Consider the following 20,402-nt stretch of genomic DNA (forward strand, 5'->3'; position numbering starts at 1 on the left):
AGTTTCGCAAAAATAAAAAATCTACCATGATGGATCAAAACGGTTAAAAATGTATCAAACAATCAGATTTCTATAGGTAATTTGCTATCTGAGGTGCATATAGATGCATGGACTACCCTCGAAGCATGAAATGGTGGAAACGATTTCGGAATATGTCGATGACGCTTAATTAATAAGTTTTCAGTTTTAAACAAAGTGAAAATCTATAGTGAAGGATCAAAAGGTAAAAAAATTGGTGACGAAATTATATGATTACTAGTTATAAGTTGTTATACGAGATCCATATGGTCGAACATACTACTTCCGAAGCTTGAAAGGAAGAAATGCTAGTGGAATGTCTGAATGATGCTATTTAAGTAAGTTTTTTGTTTAGCGAATAAAAAATCATCGGCAACAGATCAAAAGTTTTTTGTAAAGGTTTTAAACATGAATAATTTATGTGGATAAGCTGTTCTATGACTTCCACATGGCCGTCGAGACGACTCTCGAAGAATAAAATGATGGAAAGGCAATTATAATGTGTCTAATGTCCTATTTAGATGATTTCTGAGTTTCAAAGGAGGAGAAAATACAAAGTAATAAATCAAAAGGTTATGAAAAACTGCTAAAAATGATGTGACTCCCACATATATAAGTTGTTGTAGGATTTTCAAATGGCGGCAAAGACAACTTCGAAACAAGAAACGAACAAAGGCTTCTATCACTTGTTGATATTGCAATTTAAACAAGTTTTCAGTTTCACAAAAATAGAAAATCTACCATGATGGATCAAAACGGTTAAAAATGTATCAAACTATCAGATTTCTATAGGTAATTTGCTATCTGAGGTGCATATAGATGCATGGACTACCCTCGAAGCATGAAATGGTGGAAACGATTTCGGAATGTGTCGATGACGCTTAGTTAATAAGTTTTCAGTTTTAAAGAAGGTGAAAATCTATAGTGAAGGATCGAAAGGTAACAAAATTGGTCACGAAATTATATGATTACTAGTTATAAGTAGTTATACGAGATCCATATGGTAGAACATACTACTTCCGAAGCTTGAAAGGAAGAAATGCTGGTGGAATGGCTGAATGATGCTATTTATGTAAGTTTTTTGTTTAGCAAATAAAAAATCATCGGCAACAGATCAAAAGTTTATGTAAAGGTGCTAAACATGAATAATTTATGTGGATAAGCTGTTCTATGACTTCCACATGGCCGTCGACACGACTCTCGAAGAACGAAATGATGGAAATGCAATTATAATGTGTCTAATGCCCTATTTAAATGATTTCTGAGTTTTAAAGGAGGAGAAAATTCAAATTAATAAATCAAAAGGTTATGAAAAACTGCTAAAAATTATGTGACTCCTACATATACAAGTTGTTTTAGGAGTTTCAAATGGCGGCAAAGACAACTTCGAAACAATAAATGAACAAAGGCTTCTATCACTTGTTGATATTGCAATTTAAACAAGTTTTCAGTTTCACAAAAATAGAAAATCTACTATGATGGATCAAAACGGTTAAAAATGTATCAAATTATCAGATTTCTATAGGTAATTTGCTATCTGAGGTGCATATAGATGCATGGACTAACCTCGAAGCTTGAAATGGTGGAAACGATTTTGGAATATGTCGATGACGCTTAATTAATAAGTTTTCAGTTTTAAACAAAGTGAAAATCTATAGTGAAGGATCAAAAGGTAAAAAAATTGGTGACGAAATTATATGATTACTAGTTATAAGTTGTTATACGAGATCCATATGGTCGAACATACTACTTCCGAAGCTTGAAAGGAAGAAATGCTAGTGGAATGTCTGAATGATGCTATCTAAGTAAGTTTTTTGTTTAGCGAATAAAAAATCATCGGCAACAGATCAAAAGTTTTTGTAAAGGTTCTAAACATGAATAATTTATATGGATAAGCTGTTCTATGACTTCCACATGGCCGTCGAGACGACTCTCGAAGAATAAAATGATGGAAAGGCAATTATAATGTGTCTAATGTCCTATTTAGATGATTTCTGAGTTTCAAAGGAGGAGAAAATACAAAGTAATAAATCAAAAGGTTATGAAAAACTGCTAAAAATTATGTGACTCCCACATATATAAGTTGTTGTAGGATTTTCAAATGGCGGCAAAGACAACTTCGAAACAAGAAACGAACAAAGGCTTCTATCACTTGTTGATATTGCAATTTAAACAAGTTTTCAGTTTCACAAAAATAGAAAATCTACCATGATGGATCAAAACGGTTAATAATGTATCAAACTATCAGATTTCTATAGGTAATTTGCTATCTGAGGTGCATATAGATGCATGGACTACCCTCGAAGCATGAAATGGTGGAAACGATTTCGGAATGTGTCGATGACGCTTAATTAATAAGTTTTCAGTTTTAAACAAGGTGAAAATCTATAGTGAAGGATCGAAAGGTAACAAAATTGGTCACGAAATTATATGATTACTAGTTATAAGTTGTTATACGAGATCCATATGGTAGAACATACTACTTCCGAAGCTTGAAAGAAGAAATGCTGGTGGAATGGCTGAATGATGCTTTTTATGTACGTTTTTTGTTTAGCAAATAAAAAATCATTGGCAACAGATCAAAAGTTTATGTAAAGGTGCTAAACATGAATAATTTATATGGATAAGCTGTTCTATGACTTCCACATGGCCGTCGACACGACTCTCGAAGAATGAAATGATGGAAATGCAGTTATAATGTGTCTAATGTCCTATTTAAATGATTTCTGAGTTTTAAAGGAGGAGAAAATTCAAATTAATAAATCAAAAGGTTATGAAAAACTGCTAAAAATTATGTGACTCCTACATATACAAGTTGTTTTAGGAGTTTCAAATGGCGGCAAAGACAACTTGGAAACAAGAAATGAACAAAGGCTTCTATCACTTGTTGATATTGCAATTTAAACAAGTTTTCAGTTTCGCAAAAATAGAAAATCTACTATGATGGATCAAAACGGTTAAAAATGTATCAAATTATCAGATTTCTATAGGTAATTTGCTATCTGAGGTGCATATAGATGCATGGACTAACCTTGAAGCTTGAAATGGTGGAAACGATTTCGGAATATGTCGATGACGCTTAATTAATAAGTTTTCAGTTTTAAACAAAGTGAAAATCTATAGTGAAGGATCAAAAGGTAAAAAAATTGGTGACGAAATTATATGATTACTAGTTATAAGTTGTTATACGAGATCCATATGGTCGAACATACTACTTCCGAAACTTGAAAGGAAGAAATGCTAGTGGAATGTCTGAATGATGCTATTTAAGTAAGTTTTTTGTTTAGCGAATAAAAAATCATCGGCAACAGATCAAAAGTTTTTGTAAAGGTTGTAAACATGAATAATTTATGTGGATAAGCTGTTCTATGACTTCCACATGGCCGTCGAGACGACTCTCGAAGAATAAAATGATGGAAAGGCAATTATAATGTGTCTAATGTCCTATTTAGATGATTTCTGAGTTTCAAAGGAGGAGAAAATACAAAGTAATAAATCAAAAGGTTATGAAAAACTGCTAAAAATTATGTGACTCCCACATATATAAGTTGTTGTAGGATTTTCAAATGGCGGCAAAGACAACTTCGAAACAAGAAACGAACAAAGGCTTCTATCACTTGTTGATATTGCAATTTAACCAAGTTTTCAGTTTCACAACAATAGAAAATCTACCATGATGGATCAACACGGTTAAAAATGTATCAAACTATCAGATTTCTATAGGTAATTTGCTATCTGAGGTGCATATAGATGCATGGACTACCCTCGAAGCATGAAATGGTGGAATCGATTTCGGAATGTGTCGATGATGCTTAATTAATAAGTCTTCAGTTTTAAACAAGGTGAAAATCTATAGTGAAGGATCGAAAGGTAACAAAATTGGTCACGAAATTATATGATTACTAGTTATAAGTTGTTATATGAGATCCATATGGTAGAACATACTACTTCCGAAGCTTGAAAGGAAGAAATGCTGGTGGAATGGCTGAATGATGCTATTTATGTAAGTTTTTTGTTTAGCAAATAAAAAATCATCGGCAACAGATCAAAAGTTTATGTAAAGGTGCTAAACATGAATAATTTATGTGGATAAGCTGTTCTATGACTTCCACACGGCCGTCAACACGACTCTCGAAGAATGAAATGATGGAAATGCAATTATAATGTGTCTAATGTCCTATTTAAATGATTTCTGAGTTTTAAAGGAGGAGAAAATTCAAATTAATAAATCAAAAGGTTATGAAAAACTTCTAAAAATTATGTGACTCCTACATATACAAGTTGTTTTAGGAGTTTCAAATGGTGGCAAAGACAACTTCGAAACAAGAAATGAACAAAGGCTTCTAGCACTTGTTGATATTGCAATTTAAACAAGTTTTCAGTTTCGCAAAAATAGAAAATCTACTATGATGGATCAAAACGGTTAAAAATGTATCAAATTATCAGATTTCTATAGGTAATTTGCTATCTGAGGAGCATATAGATGCATGGACTAGCCTCGAAGCATTAAATGGTGGAAACGATTTCAGAATATGTCGATGACGCTTAATTAATAAGTTTTCAGTTTTGAACAAAGTGAAAATCTGTAGTCATGGATCAAAAGGTAACAAAATTGGTGATGAAATTATATGATTACTAGTTATAAGTTGTTATAAGAGATCCATATGGTCGAACATACTACTTCTAAATCTTGAAAGGAAGAAATGCTGGTGGAATGTCTGAATGATGCTATTTAAGTAAGTTTTTTGTTTAGCGAATAAAAAATCATCGGTAACGGATCAGAAGTTTATGTAAAGGTGCTAAACATGAATAATTTATGTGGATAAGCTGTTCTATGACTTCCACATGGCCGTCAAGACGAATCTCGAAGAATGAAATGATGGAAATGCAATTATAATGTGTCTAATGTTCTATTTAAATGATTTCTGAGTTTTAAAGGAGGAGAAAATTCAAATTAATAAATCAAAAGGTTATGAAAAACTGCTAAAAATTATGTTACTCCTACATATATAAGTTGATTTAGGATTTCAAATGGCGTCAAAGACAACTTAGAAACAATAAACGAACAAAGGCTTCTATCACTTGTTGATAATGCAATTTAAACAAGTTTTCAGTTTCGCAAAAATAGAAAATCTACCATGATGGATAAAAACGGTTAAAAATGTATCAAATTATCAGATTTCTATAGGTAATTTGCTATCTGAGGTGCATATAGATGCATGGACCACCCTCGAAGCATGAAATGGTGGAAACGATTTCGGAATATGTCGATGACGCTTAATTAATAAGTTTTCAGTTTTGAACAAAGTGAAAATCTGTAGTCATGGATCAAAAGGTAACAAAATTGGTGATGAAATTATATGATTACTAGTTATAAGTTGTTATAAGAGATCCATATGGTCGAACATACTACTTCTGAAGCTTGAAAGGAAGAAATGCTGGTGGAATGTCTGAATGATGCTATTTAAGTAAGTTTTTTGTTTAGCGAATAAAAAACCATCGGTAACGGATCAGAAGTTTATGTAAAGGTGCTAAACATGAATAATTTATGTGGATAAGCTGTTCTATGACTTCCACATGGCCGTCGAGACCACTCTCGAAGAATGAAATGATGGAATGGCAATTATAATGTGTCTAATGTCCTATTTAAATGATTTCAAAGTTTCAAAGGAGGAGAAAATTCAAAGTAATAAATCAAAAGTTTATGAAAAACTGCTAAAAATTATGTGACTCCTACATATATAAGTTGTTGTAAGATTTGCAAATGGCGGCAAAGACAACTTCGAAACAAGAAACGAACAAAGTCTTCTATCACTTGTTGATAATGCAATTTAAACAAGTTTTCAGTTTCGCAAAAATGGAAAATCTACCATGATGGATCAAAACGGTTAAAAATGTATCAAATTATCAGATTTCTTTAGGTAATTTGCTATCTGAGGTGCATATAGATCCATGGACTAGCCTCGAAGCATTAAATGGTGGAAACGATTTCGGAATATATCGATGACGCTTAATTAATAAGTTTTCAGTTTTAAACAAAGTGAAAATCTATAGTGAAGGATCAAAAGGTAACAAAATTGGTGATGAAATTATATGATTACTAGTTATAAGTTGATATACGATGTCCATATGGTCGAACATACTACTTCCGAAGCTTGAAAGGAAGAAATGCTAGTGGAATGTCTGAATGATGCTATTTAAGTAAGATTTTTGTTTAGCGAATAAAAAATCATCGGCAACAGATCAAAAGTTTTTGTAAAGGTTCTAAACATGAATAATTTATGTGGATAAGCTGTTCTATGACTTCCACATGGCCGTCGAGACGACTCTCGAAGAATAAAATGATGGAAATGCAATTATAATGTGTCTAATGTCCTATTTAAATGATTTCTGAGTTTCAAAGGAGGAGAAAATTCAAAGTAATAAATCAAAAGGTTATGAAAAACTGCTAAAAATTATGTGACTCCGACATATATAAGTTGTTGTAGGATTTTCAAATGGCGGCAAAGACAACTTCGAAACAAGAAATGAACAAAGGCTTCTATCACTTGTTGATAATGCAATTTAAACAAGTTTACAGGTTCGCAAAAATAGAAAATCTACCATGATGGATCAAAACGGTTAAAAATGTATCAAATTATCAGATTTCTATAGGTAATTTGCTATCTGAGGTGCATATAGATGCATGGACTACCCTCGAAGCATGAAATGGTGGAAACAATTTCGGAATATGTCGATGACGCTTAATTAATAAGTTTTCAGTTTTGAACAAAATAAAAATCTAGAGTCATGGATCAAAAGGTAACAAAACTGGTCATGAAATTATATGATTACTAGTTATAAGTTGTTATAAGAGATCGATATGGTCGAACACACTACTTCCAAAGCTTGAAAGGAAGAAATGCTAGTGGAATGTCTAAATGATGCTATTTAAGTATGTCTTTTATTTAGCGATTAAAAAATCATCGGTAACGGATCAGAAGTTTATGTAAATGTGCTAAACATGAATAATTTATGTGGATAAGCTGTTCTATGAGTTCCACATAGCCGTCGAGACCACTCTCGAAGAATGAAATGATGGAAGGGCAATTATAATGTGTCTAATGTCCTATTTCAATGATTTCTGAGTTTTAAAGGAGGAGAAAATTCAAAGTAATAAATAAAAGGTTATGAAAAACTGCTAAAAATTATGTGACTCCTACATATATAAGTTGTTGTAGGATTTTCAAATGGCGGCAAAGACAACTTCGAAACAAGAAACGAACAAAGGCATCTATCACTTGTTGATAATGCAATTTAAACAACTTTTCAGTTTCGCAAAAATAAAAAATCTACCATGATGGATCAAAACGGTTAAAAATGTATCAAACTATCAGATTTCTATAGGTAATTTGCTATCTGAGGTGCATATAGATGCATGGACTAAACTCGAAGCTTGAAATGGTGGAAATGATTTCGGAATATGTCGATGACGCTTAATTAATAAGTTTTTAGTTTTAAACAAAGTGAAAATCTATAGTGAAGGATCAAAAGGTAACAAAATTGGTGACGAAATTATATGATTACTAGTTATAAGTTGTTATACGAGATCCATATGGTCGAACATACTACTTCCGAAGCTTCAAAGGAAGAAATGCTCGTGGAATGTCTCAATGATGCTATTTAAGTAAGTTTTTGTTTAGCCAATAAAAAATCATCGGCAACAGATCAAAAGTTTATGTAAAGGTGCTAAACATGAATAATTTATGTGGATAAGCTGTTCTATGACTTCCACATGGCCGTCGAGACGACTTCGAAGAATGAAATGATGGAAATGCAATTATAATGTGTCTAATGTCCTATTTATATGATCTCGGAGTTTCAAAGGAGGAGAAAATTCAAATTAATAAATCAAAAGGTTATGAAAAACTGCTAAAAATTATGTGACTCCTACATATATAAGTTGTTGTAGGATTTTCAAATGGCGGCAAAGACAACTTCGAAACAATAAACGAACAAAGTCTTCTATCACTTGTTGATAATGCAATTTAAACAAGTTTTCAATTTCGCAAAAATAGAAAATCTACCATGATGGATAACTACGTTTAAAAATGTATCAAATTATCAGATTTCTATAGGTAATTTGCTATCTGAGGTGCATATAGATGCATGGACTACCCTCGAAGCATGAAATGGTGGAAACGATTTCAGAATATATCGATGACGCTTAATTAATAAGTTTTCAGTTTTGAACCAAGTGAAAATCTGTAGTCATGGATCAAAAGGTAACAAAATTGGTCACGAAATTATATGATTACTAGTTATAAGTTGTTATACGAGATCCATATGGTAGAACATACTACTTCCGAAGCTTGAAAGGAAGAAATGCTGGTGGAATGGCTGAATGATGCTATTTAAGTAAGTTTTTTGTTTAGCAAATAAAAAATCATCGGTAACGGATCAAAAGTTTATGTAAAGGTGCTAAACATGAATAATTTATGTGGATAAGTTGTTCTATGACTTCCACATGGCCGTCGAGACGACTCTCGAAGAATGAAATGATGGAAATGCAATTATAATGTGTCTAATATCCTATTTAAATGATTTCTGAGTTTTAAAGGAGGAGAAAATTCAAATTAATAAATCAAAAGGTTATGAAAAACTGCTAAAAATTATGTGACTCCTACATATATAAGTTGTTTTAGGATTTTCAAATGGCGTCAAAGACAACTTAGAAACAATAAATGAACAAAGGCTTCTATCACTTGTTGATAATGCAATTTAAACAAGTTTTCAGTTTCGCAAAAATAGAAAATCTACCATGATGGATCAAAACGGTTAAAAATGTATCAAATTATCAGATTTCTATAGGTAATTTGCTATCTGAGGTGCATATAGATGCATGGACTAACCTTGAAGCTTGAAATGGTGGAAACGATTTCGGAATATGTCGATGACGCTTAATTAATAAGTTTTCAGTTTTAAACAAAGTGAAAATCTATAGTGAAGGATCAAAAGGTAAAAAAATTGGTGACGAAATTATATGATTACTAGTTATAAGTTGTTATACGGGATCCATATGGTCGAACATACTACTTCCGAAACTTGAAAGGAAGAAATGCTAGTGGAATGTCTGAATGATGCTATTTAAGTAAGTTTTTTGTTTAGCGAATAAAAAATCATCGGCAACAGATCAAAAGTTTTTGTAAAGGTTGTAAACATGAATAATTTATGTGGATAAGCTGTTCTATGACTTCCACATGGCCGTCGAGACGACTCTCGAAGAATAAAATGATGGAAAGGCAATTATAATGTGTTTAATGTCCTATTTAGATGATTTCTGAGTTTCAAAGGAGGAGAAAATACAAAGTAATAAATCAAAAGGTTATGAAAAACTGCTAAAAATTATGTGACTCCCACATATATAAGTTGTTGTAGGATTTTCAAATGGCGGCAAAGACAACTTCGAAACAAGAAACGAACAAAGGCTTCTATCACTTGTTGATATTGCAATTTAACCAAGTTTTCAGTTTCACAAAAATAGAAAATCTACCATGATGGATCAACACGGTTAAAAATGTATCAAACTATCAGATTTCTATAGGTAATTTGCTATCTGAGGTGCATATAGATGCATGGACTACCCTCGAAGCATGAAATGGTGGAATCGATTTCGGAATGTGTCGATGATGCTTAATTAATAAGTCTTCAGTTTTAAACAAGGTGAAAATCTATAGTGAAGGATCGAAAGGTAACAAAATTGGTCACGAAATTATATGATTACTAGTTATAAGTTGTTATATGAGATCCATATGGTAGAACATACTACTTCCGAAGCTTGAAAGGAAGAAATGCTGGTGGAATGGCTGAATGATGCTATTTATGTAAGTTTTTTGTTTAGCAAATAAAAAATCATCGGCAACAGATCAAAAGTTTATGTAAAGGTGCTAAACATGAATAATTTATGTGGATAAGCTGTTCTATGACTTCCACACGGCCGTCAACACGACTCTCGAAGAATGAAATGATGGAAATGCAATTATAATGTGTCTAATGTCCTATTTAAATGATTTCTGAGTTTTAAAGGAGGAGAAAATTCAAATTAATAAATCAAAAGGTTATGAAAAACTGCTTAAAATTATGTGACTCCTACATATACAAGTTGTTTTAGGAGTTTCAAATGGTGGCAAAGACAACTTCGAAACAAGAAATGAACAAAGGCTTCTAGCACTTGTTGATATTGCAATTTAAACAAGTTTTCAGTTTCGCAAAAATAGAAAATCTACTATGATGGATCAAAACGGTTAAAAATGTATCAAATTATCAGATTTCTATAGGTAATTTGCTATCTGAGGAGCATATAGATGCATGGACTAGCCTCGAAGCATTAAATGGTGGAAACGATTTCAGAATATGTCGATGACGCTTAATTAATAAGTTTTCAGTTTTGAACAAAGTGAAAATCTGTAGTCATGGATCAAAAGGTAACAAAATTGGTGATGAAATTATATGATTACTAGTTATAAGTTGTTATAAGAGATCCATATGGTCGAACATACTACTTCTAAATCTTGAAAGGAAGAAATGCTGGTGGAATGTCTGAATGATGCTATTTAAGTAAGTTTTTTGTTTAGCGAATAAAAAATCATCGGTAACGGATCAGAAGTTTATGTAAAGGTGCTAAACATGAATAATTTATGTGGATAAGCTGTTCTATGACTTCCACATGGCCGTCAAGACGAATCTCGAAGAATGAAATGATGGAAATGCAATTATAATGTGTCTAATGTTCTATTTAAATGATTTCTGAGTTTTAAAGGAGGAGAAAATTCAAATTAATAAATCAAAAGGTTATGAAAAACTGCTAAAAATTATGTTACTCCTACATATATAAGTTGATTTAGGATTTCAAATGGCGTCAAAGACAACTTAGAAACAATAAACGAACAAAGGCTTCTATGACTTGTAGATAATGCAATTTAAACAAGTTTTCAGTTTCGCAAAAATAGAAAATCTACCATGATGGATAAAAACGGTTAAAAATGTATCAAATTATCAGATTTCTATAGGTAATTTGCTATCTGAGGTGCATATAGATGCATGGACCACCCTCGAAGCATGAAATGGTGGAAACGATTTCGGAATATGTCGATGACGCTTAATTAATAAGTTTTCAGTTTTGAACAATGTGAAAATCTGTAGTCATGGATCAAAAGGTAACAAAATTGGTGATGAAATTATATGATTACTAGTTATAAGTTGTTATAAGAGATCCATATGGTCGAACATACTACTTCTGAAGCTTGAAAGGAAGAAATGCTGGTGGAATGTCTGAATGATGCTATTTAAGTAAGTTTTTTGTTTAGCGAATAAAAAACCATCGGTAACGGATCAGAAGTTTATGTAAAGGTGCTAAACATGAATAATTTATGTGGATAAGCTGTTCTATGACTTCCACATGGCCGTCGAGACCACTCTCGAAGATCGAAATGATGGAATGGCAATTATAATGTGTCTAATGTCCTATTTAAATGATTTCAAAGTTTCAAAGGAGGAGAAAATTCAAAGTAATAAATCAAAAGTTTATGAAAAACTGCTAAAAATTATGTGACTCCTACATATATAAGTTGTTGTAAGATTTGCAAATGGCGGCAAAGACAACTTCGAAACAAGAAACGAACAAAGTCTTCTATCACTTGTTGATAATGCAATTTAAACAAGTTTTCAGTTTCGCAAAAATGGAAAATCTACCATGATGGATCAAAACGGTTAAAAATGTATCAAATTATCAGATTTCTTTAGGTAATTTGCTATCTGAGGTGCATATAGATCCATGGACTAGCCTCGAAGCATTAAATGGTGGAAACGATTTCGGAATATATCGATGACGCTTAATTAATAAGTTTTCAGTTTTAAACAAAGTGAAAATCTATAGTGAAGGATCAAAAGGTAACAAAATTGGTGATGAAATTATATGATTACTAGTTATAAGTTGATATACGATGTCCATATGGTCGAACATACTACTTCCGAAGCTTGAAAGGAAGAAATGCTAGTGGAATGTCTGAATGATGCTATTTAAGTAAGATTTTTGTTTAGCGAATAAAAAATCATCGGCAACAGATCAAAAGTTTTTGTAAAGGTTCTAAACATGAATAATTTATGTGGATAAGCTGTTCTATGACTTCCACATGGCCGTCGAGACGACTCTCGAAGAATAAAATGATGGAAATGCAATTATAATGTGTCTAATGTCCTATTTAAATGATTTCTGAGTTTCAAAGGAGGAGAAAATTCAAAGTAATAAATCAAAAGGTTATGAAAAACTGCTAAAAATTATGTGACTCCGACATATATAAGTTGTTGTAGGATTTTCAAATGGCGGCAAAGACAACTTCGAAACAAGAAATGAACAAAGGCTTCTATCACTTGTTGATAATGCAATTTAAACAAGTTTACAGGTTCGCAAAAATAGAAAATCTACCATGATGGATCAAAACGGTTAAAAATGTATCAAATTATCAGATTTCTATAGGTAATTTGCTATCTGAGGTGCATATAGATGCATGGACTACCCTCGAAGCATGAAATGGTGGAAACAATTTCGGAATATGTCGATGACGCTTAATTAATAAGTTTTCAGTTTTGAACAAAATAAAAATCTAGAGTCATGGATCAAAAGGTAACAAAACTGGTCATGAAATTATATGATTACTAGTTATAAGTTGTTATAAGAGATCGATATGGTCGAACACACTACTTCCAAAGCTTGAAAGGAAGAAATGCTAGTGGAATGTCTAAATGATGCTATTTAAGTATGTCTTTTATTTAGCGATTAAAAAATCATCGGTAACGGATCAGAAGTTTATGTAAATGTGCTAAACATGAATAATTTATGTGGATAAGCTGTTCTATGAGTTCCACATGGCCGTCGAGACCACTCTCGAAGAATGAAATGATGGAAGGGCAATTATAATGTGTCTAATGTCCTATTTCAATGATTTCTGAGTTTTAAAGGAGGAGAAAATTCAATGTAATAAATAAAAGGTTATGAAAAACTGCTAAAAATTATGTGACTCCTACATATATAAGTTGTTGTAGGATTTTCAAATGGCGGCAAAGACAACTTCGAAACAAGAAACGAACAAAGGCATCTATCACTTGTTGATAATGCAATTTAAACAACTTTTCAGTTTCGCAAAAATAAAAAATCTACCATGATGGATCAAAACGGTTAAAAATGTATCAAACTATCAGATTTCTATAGGTAATTTGCTATCTGAGGTGCATATAGATGCATGGACTAAACTCGAAGCTTGAAATGGTGGAAATGATTTCGGAATATGTCGATGACGCTTAATTAATAAGTTTTTAGTTTTAAACAAAGTGAAAATCTATAGTGAAGGATCAAAAGGTAACAAAATTGGTGACGAAATTATATGATTACTAGTTATAAGTTGTTATACGAGATCCATATGGTCGAACATACTACTTCCGAAGCTTCAAAGGAAGAAATGCTCGTGGAATGTCTCAATGATGCTATTTAAGTAAGTTTTTGTTTAGCCAATAAAAAATCATCGGCAACAGATCAAAAGTTTATGTAAAGGTGCTAAACATGAATAATTTATGTGGATAAGCTGTTCTATGACTTCCACATGGCCGTCGAGACGACTCTCGAAGAATGAAATGATGGAAATGCAATTATAATGTGTCTAATGTCCTATTTATATGATCTCGGAGTTTCAAAGGAGGAGAAAATTCAAATTAATAAATCAAAAGGTTATGAAAAACTGCTAAAAATTATGTGACTCCTACATATATAAGTTGTTGTAGGATTTTCAAATGGCGGCAAAGACAACTTCGAAACAATAAACGAACAAAGTCTTCTATCACTTGTTGATAATGCAATTTAAACAAGTTTTCAATTTCGCAAAAATAGAAAATCTACCATGATGGATAACTACGTTTAAAAATGTATCAAATTATCAGATTTCTATAGGTAATTTGCTATCTGAGGTGCATATAGATGCATGGACTACCCTCGAAGCATGAAATGGTGGAAACGATTTCAGAATATATCGATGACGCTTAATTAATAAGTTTTCAGTTTTGAACCAAGTGAAAATCTGTAGTCATGGATCAAAAGGTAACAAAATTGGTCACGAAATTATATGATTACTAGTTATAAGTTGTTATACGAGATCCATATGGTAGAACATACTACTTCCGAAGCTTGAAAGGAAGAAATGCTGGTGGAATGGCTGAATGATGCTATTTAAGTAAGTTTTTTGTTTAGCAAATAAAAAATCATCGGTAACGGATCAAAAGTTTATGTAAAGGTGCTAAACATGAATAATTTATGTGGATAAGTTGTTCTATGACTTCCACATGGCCGTCGAGACGACTCTCGAAGAATGAAATGATGGAAATGCAATTATAATGTGTCTAATATCCTATTTAAATGATTTCTGAGTTTTAAAGGAGGAGAAAATTCAAATTAATAAATCAAAAGGTTATGAAAAACTGCTAAAAATTATGTGACTCCTACATATATAAGTTGTTTTAGGATTTTCAAATGGCGTCAAAGACAACTTAGAAACAATAAATGAACAAAGGCTTCTATCACTTGTTGATAATGCAATTTAAACAAGTTTTCAGTTTCGCAAAAATAGAAAATCTACCATGATGTCTAAAAACGGTTAGAAATGTATCAAATTATCAGATTTCTATAGGTAATTTGCTATCTGAGGTGCATATAGATGCATGGACTACCCTCGAAGCATGAAATGGTGGAAACGATTTCGGAATATGTCGATGACGCTTAATTAATAAGTTTTTAGTTTTAAACAAGGTGAAAACCTATAGTGAAGGATCGAAAGGTAACAAAATTGGTCACGAAATTATATGATTACTAGTTATAAGTTGTTATACGAGATCCATATGGTCGAACATACTACTTCCGAAGCTTGAAAGGAAGAAATGCTCGTGGAATGGCTGAATGATGCTATTTAAGTAAGTTTTTTGTTTAGCAAATAAACAATCATCGGTAACGGATCAAAAGTTTATGTAAAGGTGCTAAACATGAATAATTTATGTGGATAAGCTGTTCTATTACTTCCACATGGCCGTCGAGACGACTCTCGAAGAATGAAATGATGGAGATGCAATTATAATGTGTCTAATGTCCTATTTAAATGATTTCTGAGTTTTAAAGGAGGAGAAAATTCAAACTAATAAATCAAAAGGTTATGAAAAACTGCTAAAAATTATGTGACTCCTACATATACAAGTTGTTTTAGGAGTTTCAAATGGCGGCAAAGACAACTTAGAAACAATAAACGAACAAAGGCTTCTATCACTTGTTGATAATGCAATTTAAACAAGTTTTCAGTTTCGCAAAAATAGAAAATCTACCATGATGGATCAAAACGGTTAAAAATGTATCAAACTATCAGATTTCTATAGGTAATTTGCTATCTGAGGTGCATATAGATGCATGGACCACCCTCGAAGCATGAAATGGTGGAAACGATTTCGGAATATGTCGACGACGCTTAATTAATAAGTTTTCAGTTTTGAACAAAGTGAAAATCTGTAGTCATGGATCAGAAGGTAACAAAATTGGTGATGAAATTATATGATTACTAGTTATAAGTTGTTATAAGAGATCCATATGGTCGAACATACTACTTCTGAAGCTTGAAAGGAAGAAATGCTGGTGGAATGTCTGAATGATGCTATTTAAGTAAGTTTTTTGTTTAGCGAATAAAAAATCATCGGTAACGGATCAGAAGTTTATGTAAAGGTGCTAAACATGAATAATTTATGTGGATAAGCTGTTCTATGACTTCCACATGGTCGTCAAGACGAATCTCGAAGAATGAAATGATGGAAATGCAATTATAATGTGTCTAATGTCCTATTTAAATGATTTCTGAGTTTTAAAGGAGGAGAAAATTCAAATTAATAAATCAAAAGGTTATGAAAAACTGCTAAAAATTATGTGACTCCTACATATATAAGTTGTTTTAGGATTTTCAAATGGCGTCAAAGACAACTTAGAAACAATAAACGAACAAAGGCTTCTATCACTTGTTGATAATGCAATTTAAACAAGTTTTCAGTTTCGCACTAATAGAAAATCTACCATGATGGATCAAAACGGTTAAAAATGTATCAAATTATCAGATTTCTATAGGTAATTTGCTATCTGAGGTGCATATAGATGCATGGACCACCCTCGAAGCATGAAATGGTGGAAACGATTTCGGAATATGTCGATGACGCTTAATTAATAAGTTTTCAGTTTTGAACAAAGTGAAAATCTGTAGTCATGGATCAAAAGGTAACAAAATTGGTGATGAAATTATATGATTACTAGTTATAAGTTGTTATAAGAGATCCATATGGTCGAACATACTACTTCTGAAGCTTGAAAGGAAGAAATGCTGGTGGAATGTCTGAATGATGCTATTTAAGTAAGTTATTTGTTTAGCGAATAAAAAATCATCGGTAACGGATCAGAAGTTTATGTAAAGGTGCTAAACATGAATAATTTATGTGGATAAGCTGTTCTATGACTTCCACATGGCCGTCGAGGCCACTCTCGAAGAATGAAATGATGGAAATGCAATTATAATGTGTCTAATGTCCTATTTAAATGATTTCTGAGTTTTAAAGGAGGAGAAAATTCAAATTAATAAATCAAAAGGTTATGAAAAACTGCTAAAAATTATGTGACTCCTACATATATAAGTTGTTGTAGGATTTTCAAATGGCGTCAAAGACAACTTCGAAACAAGAAACGAACAAAGGCTTCTATCACTTGTTGATAATGCAATTTAAACAAGTTTTCAGTTTCGCAAAAATAGAAAATCTACCATGATGGATAAAAACGGTTAAAAATGTATCAAATTATCAGATTTCTTTAGGTAATTTGCTATCTGAGGTGCATATAGATGCATGGACCACCCTAGAAGCATGAAATGGTGGAAACGATTTCGGAATATGTCGATGACGCTTAATTAATAAGTTTTCAGTTTTGAACAAAGTGAAAATCTGTAGTCATGGATCAAAAGGTAACAAAATTGGTGATGAAATTATATGATTACTAGTTATAAGTTGTTATAAGAGATCCATATGGTCGAACATACTACTTCTTAAGCTTGAAAGGAAGAAATGCTGGTGGAATGTCTGAATGATGCTATTTAGGTAAGTTTTTTGTTTAGCGAATAAAAAATCATCGGTAACGGATCAGAAGTTTATGTAAAGGTGCTAAACATGAATAATTTATGTGGATAAGCTGTTCTATGACTTCCACATGGTCGTCAAGACGAATCTCGAAGAATGAAATGATGGAAATGCAATTATAATGTGTCTAATGTCCTATTTAAATGATTTCTGAGTTTTAAAGGAGGAGAAAATTCAAATTAATAAATCAAAAGGTTATGAAAAACTGCTAAAAATTATGTGACTCCTACATATATAAGTTGTTTTAGGATTTTCAAATGGCGTCAAAGACAACTTAGAAACAATAAACGAACAAAGGCTTCTATCACTTGTTGATAATGCAATTTAAACAAGTTTTCAGTTTCGCAAAAATAGAAAATCTACCATGATGGATAAAAACGGTTAAAAATGTATCAAATTATCAGATTTCTATAGGTAATTTGCTATCTGAGGTGCATATAGATGCATGGACCACCCTCGAAGCATGAAATGGTGGAAACGATTTCAGAATATGTCGATGACGCTTAATTAATAAGTTTTCAGTTTTGAACAAAGTGAAAATCTGTAGTCATGGATCAAAAGGTAACAAAATTGGTGATGAAATTATATGATTACTAGTTATAAGTTGTTATAAGAGATCCATATGGTCGAACATACTACTTCTGAAGCTTGAAAGGAAGAAATGCTGGTGGAATGTCTGAATGATGCTATTTAAGTAAGTTATTTGTTTAGCGAATAAAAAATCATCGGTAACGGATCAGAAGTTTATGTAAAGGTGCTAAACATGAATAATTTATGTGGATAAGCTGTTCTATGACTTCCACATGGCCGTCGAGGCCACTCTCGAAGAATGAAATGATGGAATGGCAATTATAATGTGTCTAATGTCCTATTTAAATGATTTCTGAGTTTTAAAGGAGGAGAAAATTCAAATTAATAAATCAAAAGGTTATGAAAAACTGCTAAAAATTATGTGACTCCTACATATATAAGTTGTTGTAGGATTTTCAAATGGCGTCAAAGACAACTTCGAAACAAGAAACGAACAAAGGCTTCTATCACTTGTTGATAATGCAATTTAAACAAGTTTTCAGTTTCGCAAAAATAGAAAATCTACCATGATGGATAAAAACGGTTAAAAATGTATCAAATTATCAGATTTCTTTAGGTAATTTGCTATCTGAGGTGCATATAGATGCATGGACCACCCTCGAAGCATGAAATGGTGGAAACGATTTCGGAATATGTCGATGACGCTTAATTAATAAGTTTTCAGTTTTGAACAAAGTGAAAATCTGTAGTCATGGATCAAAAGGTAACAAAATTGGTGATGAAATTATATGATTACTAGTTATAAGTTGTTATAAGAGATCCATATGGTCGAACATACTACTTCTGAAGCTTGAAAGGAAGAAATGCTGGTGGAATGTCTGAATGATGCTATTTAAGTAAGTTTTTTGTTTAGCGAATAAAAAATCATCGGTAACGGATCAGAAGTTTATGTAAAGGTGCTAAACATGAATAATTTATGTGGATAAGCTGTTCTATGACTTCCACATGGCCGTCGAGACCACTCTCGAAGAATGAAATGATGGAATGGCAATTATAATGTGTCTAATGTCCTATTTAAATGATTTCAAAGTTTCAAAGGAGGAGAAAATTCAAAGTAATAAATCAAAAGTTTATGAAAAACTGCTAAAAATTATGTGACTCCTACATATATAAGTTGTTGTAAGATTTGCAAATGGCGGCAAAGACAACTTCGAAACAAGAAACGAACAAAGTCTTCTATCACTTGTTGATAATGCAATTTAAACAAGTTTTCAGTTTCGCAAAAATGGAAAATCTACCATGATGGATCAAAACGGTTAAAAATGTATCAAATTATCAGATTTCTTTAGGTAATTTGCTATCTGAGGTGCATATAGATCCATGGACTAGCCTCGAAGCATTAAATGGTGGAAACGATTTCGGAATATGTCGATGACGCTTAATTAATAAGTTTTCAGTTTTAAACAAAGTGAAAATCTATAGTGAAGGATCAAAAGGTAACAAAATTGGTGATGAAATTATATGATTACTAGTTATAAGTTGATATACGATGTCCATATGGTCGAACATACTACTTCCGAAGCTTGAAAGGAAGAAATGCTAGTGGAATGTCTGAATGATGCTATTTAAGTAAGATTTTTGTTTAGCGAATAAAAAATCATCGGCAACAGATCAAAAGTTTTTGTAAAGGTTCTAAACATGAATAATTTATGTGGATAAGCTGTTCTATGACTTCCACATGGCCGTCGAGACGACTCTCGAAGAATAAAATGATGGAAATGCAATTATAATGTGTCTAATGTCCTATTTAAATGATTTCTGAGTTTCAAAGGAGGAGAAAATTCAAAGTAATAAATCAAAAGGTTATGAAAAACTGCTAAAAATTTTGTGACTCTGACATATATAAGTTGTTGTAGGATTTTCAAATGGCGGCAAAGACAACTTCGAAACAAGAAATGAACAAAGGCTTCTATCACTTGTTGATAATGCAATTTAAACAAGTTTACAGGTTCGCAAAAATAGAAAATCTACCATGATGGATCAAAACGGTTAAAAATGTATCAAATTATCAGATTTCTATAGGTAATTTGCTATCTGAGGTGCATATAGATGCATGGACTACCCTCGAAGCATGAAATGGTGGAAACAATTTCGGAATATGTCGATGACGCTTAATTAATAAGTTTTCAGTTTTGAACAAAATAAAAATCTAGAGTCATGGATCAAAAGGTAACAAAACTGGTCATGAAATTATATGATTACTAGTTATAAGTTGTTATAAGAGATCGATATGGTCGAACACACTACTTCCAAAGCTTGAAAGGAAGAAATGCTAGTGGAATGTCTAAATGATGCTATTTAAGTATGTCTTTTATTTAGCGATTAAAAAATCATCGGTAACGGATCAGAAGTTTATGTAAATGTGCTAAACATGAATAATTTATGTGGATAAGCTGTTCTATGAGTTCCACATGGCCGTCGAGACCACTCTCGAAGAATGAAATGATGGAAGGGCAATTATAATGTGTCTAATGTCCTATTTCAATGATTTCTGAGTTTTAAAGGAGGAGAAAATTCAAAGTAATAAATAAAAGGTTATGAAAAACTGCTAAAAATTATGTGAC

This window comes from Aegilops tauschii, chromosome 4 (genome assembly GCF_002575655.3).
Source record: "Aegilops tauschii subsp. strangulata cultivar AL8/78 chromosome 4, Aet v6.0, whole genome shotgun sequence".
Lineage (NCBI taxonomy): Eukaryota > Viridiplantae > Streptophyta > Magnoliopsida > Poales > Poaceae > Aegilops > Aegilops tauschii.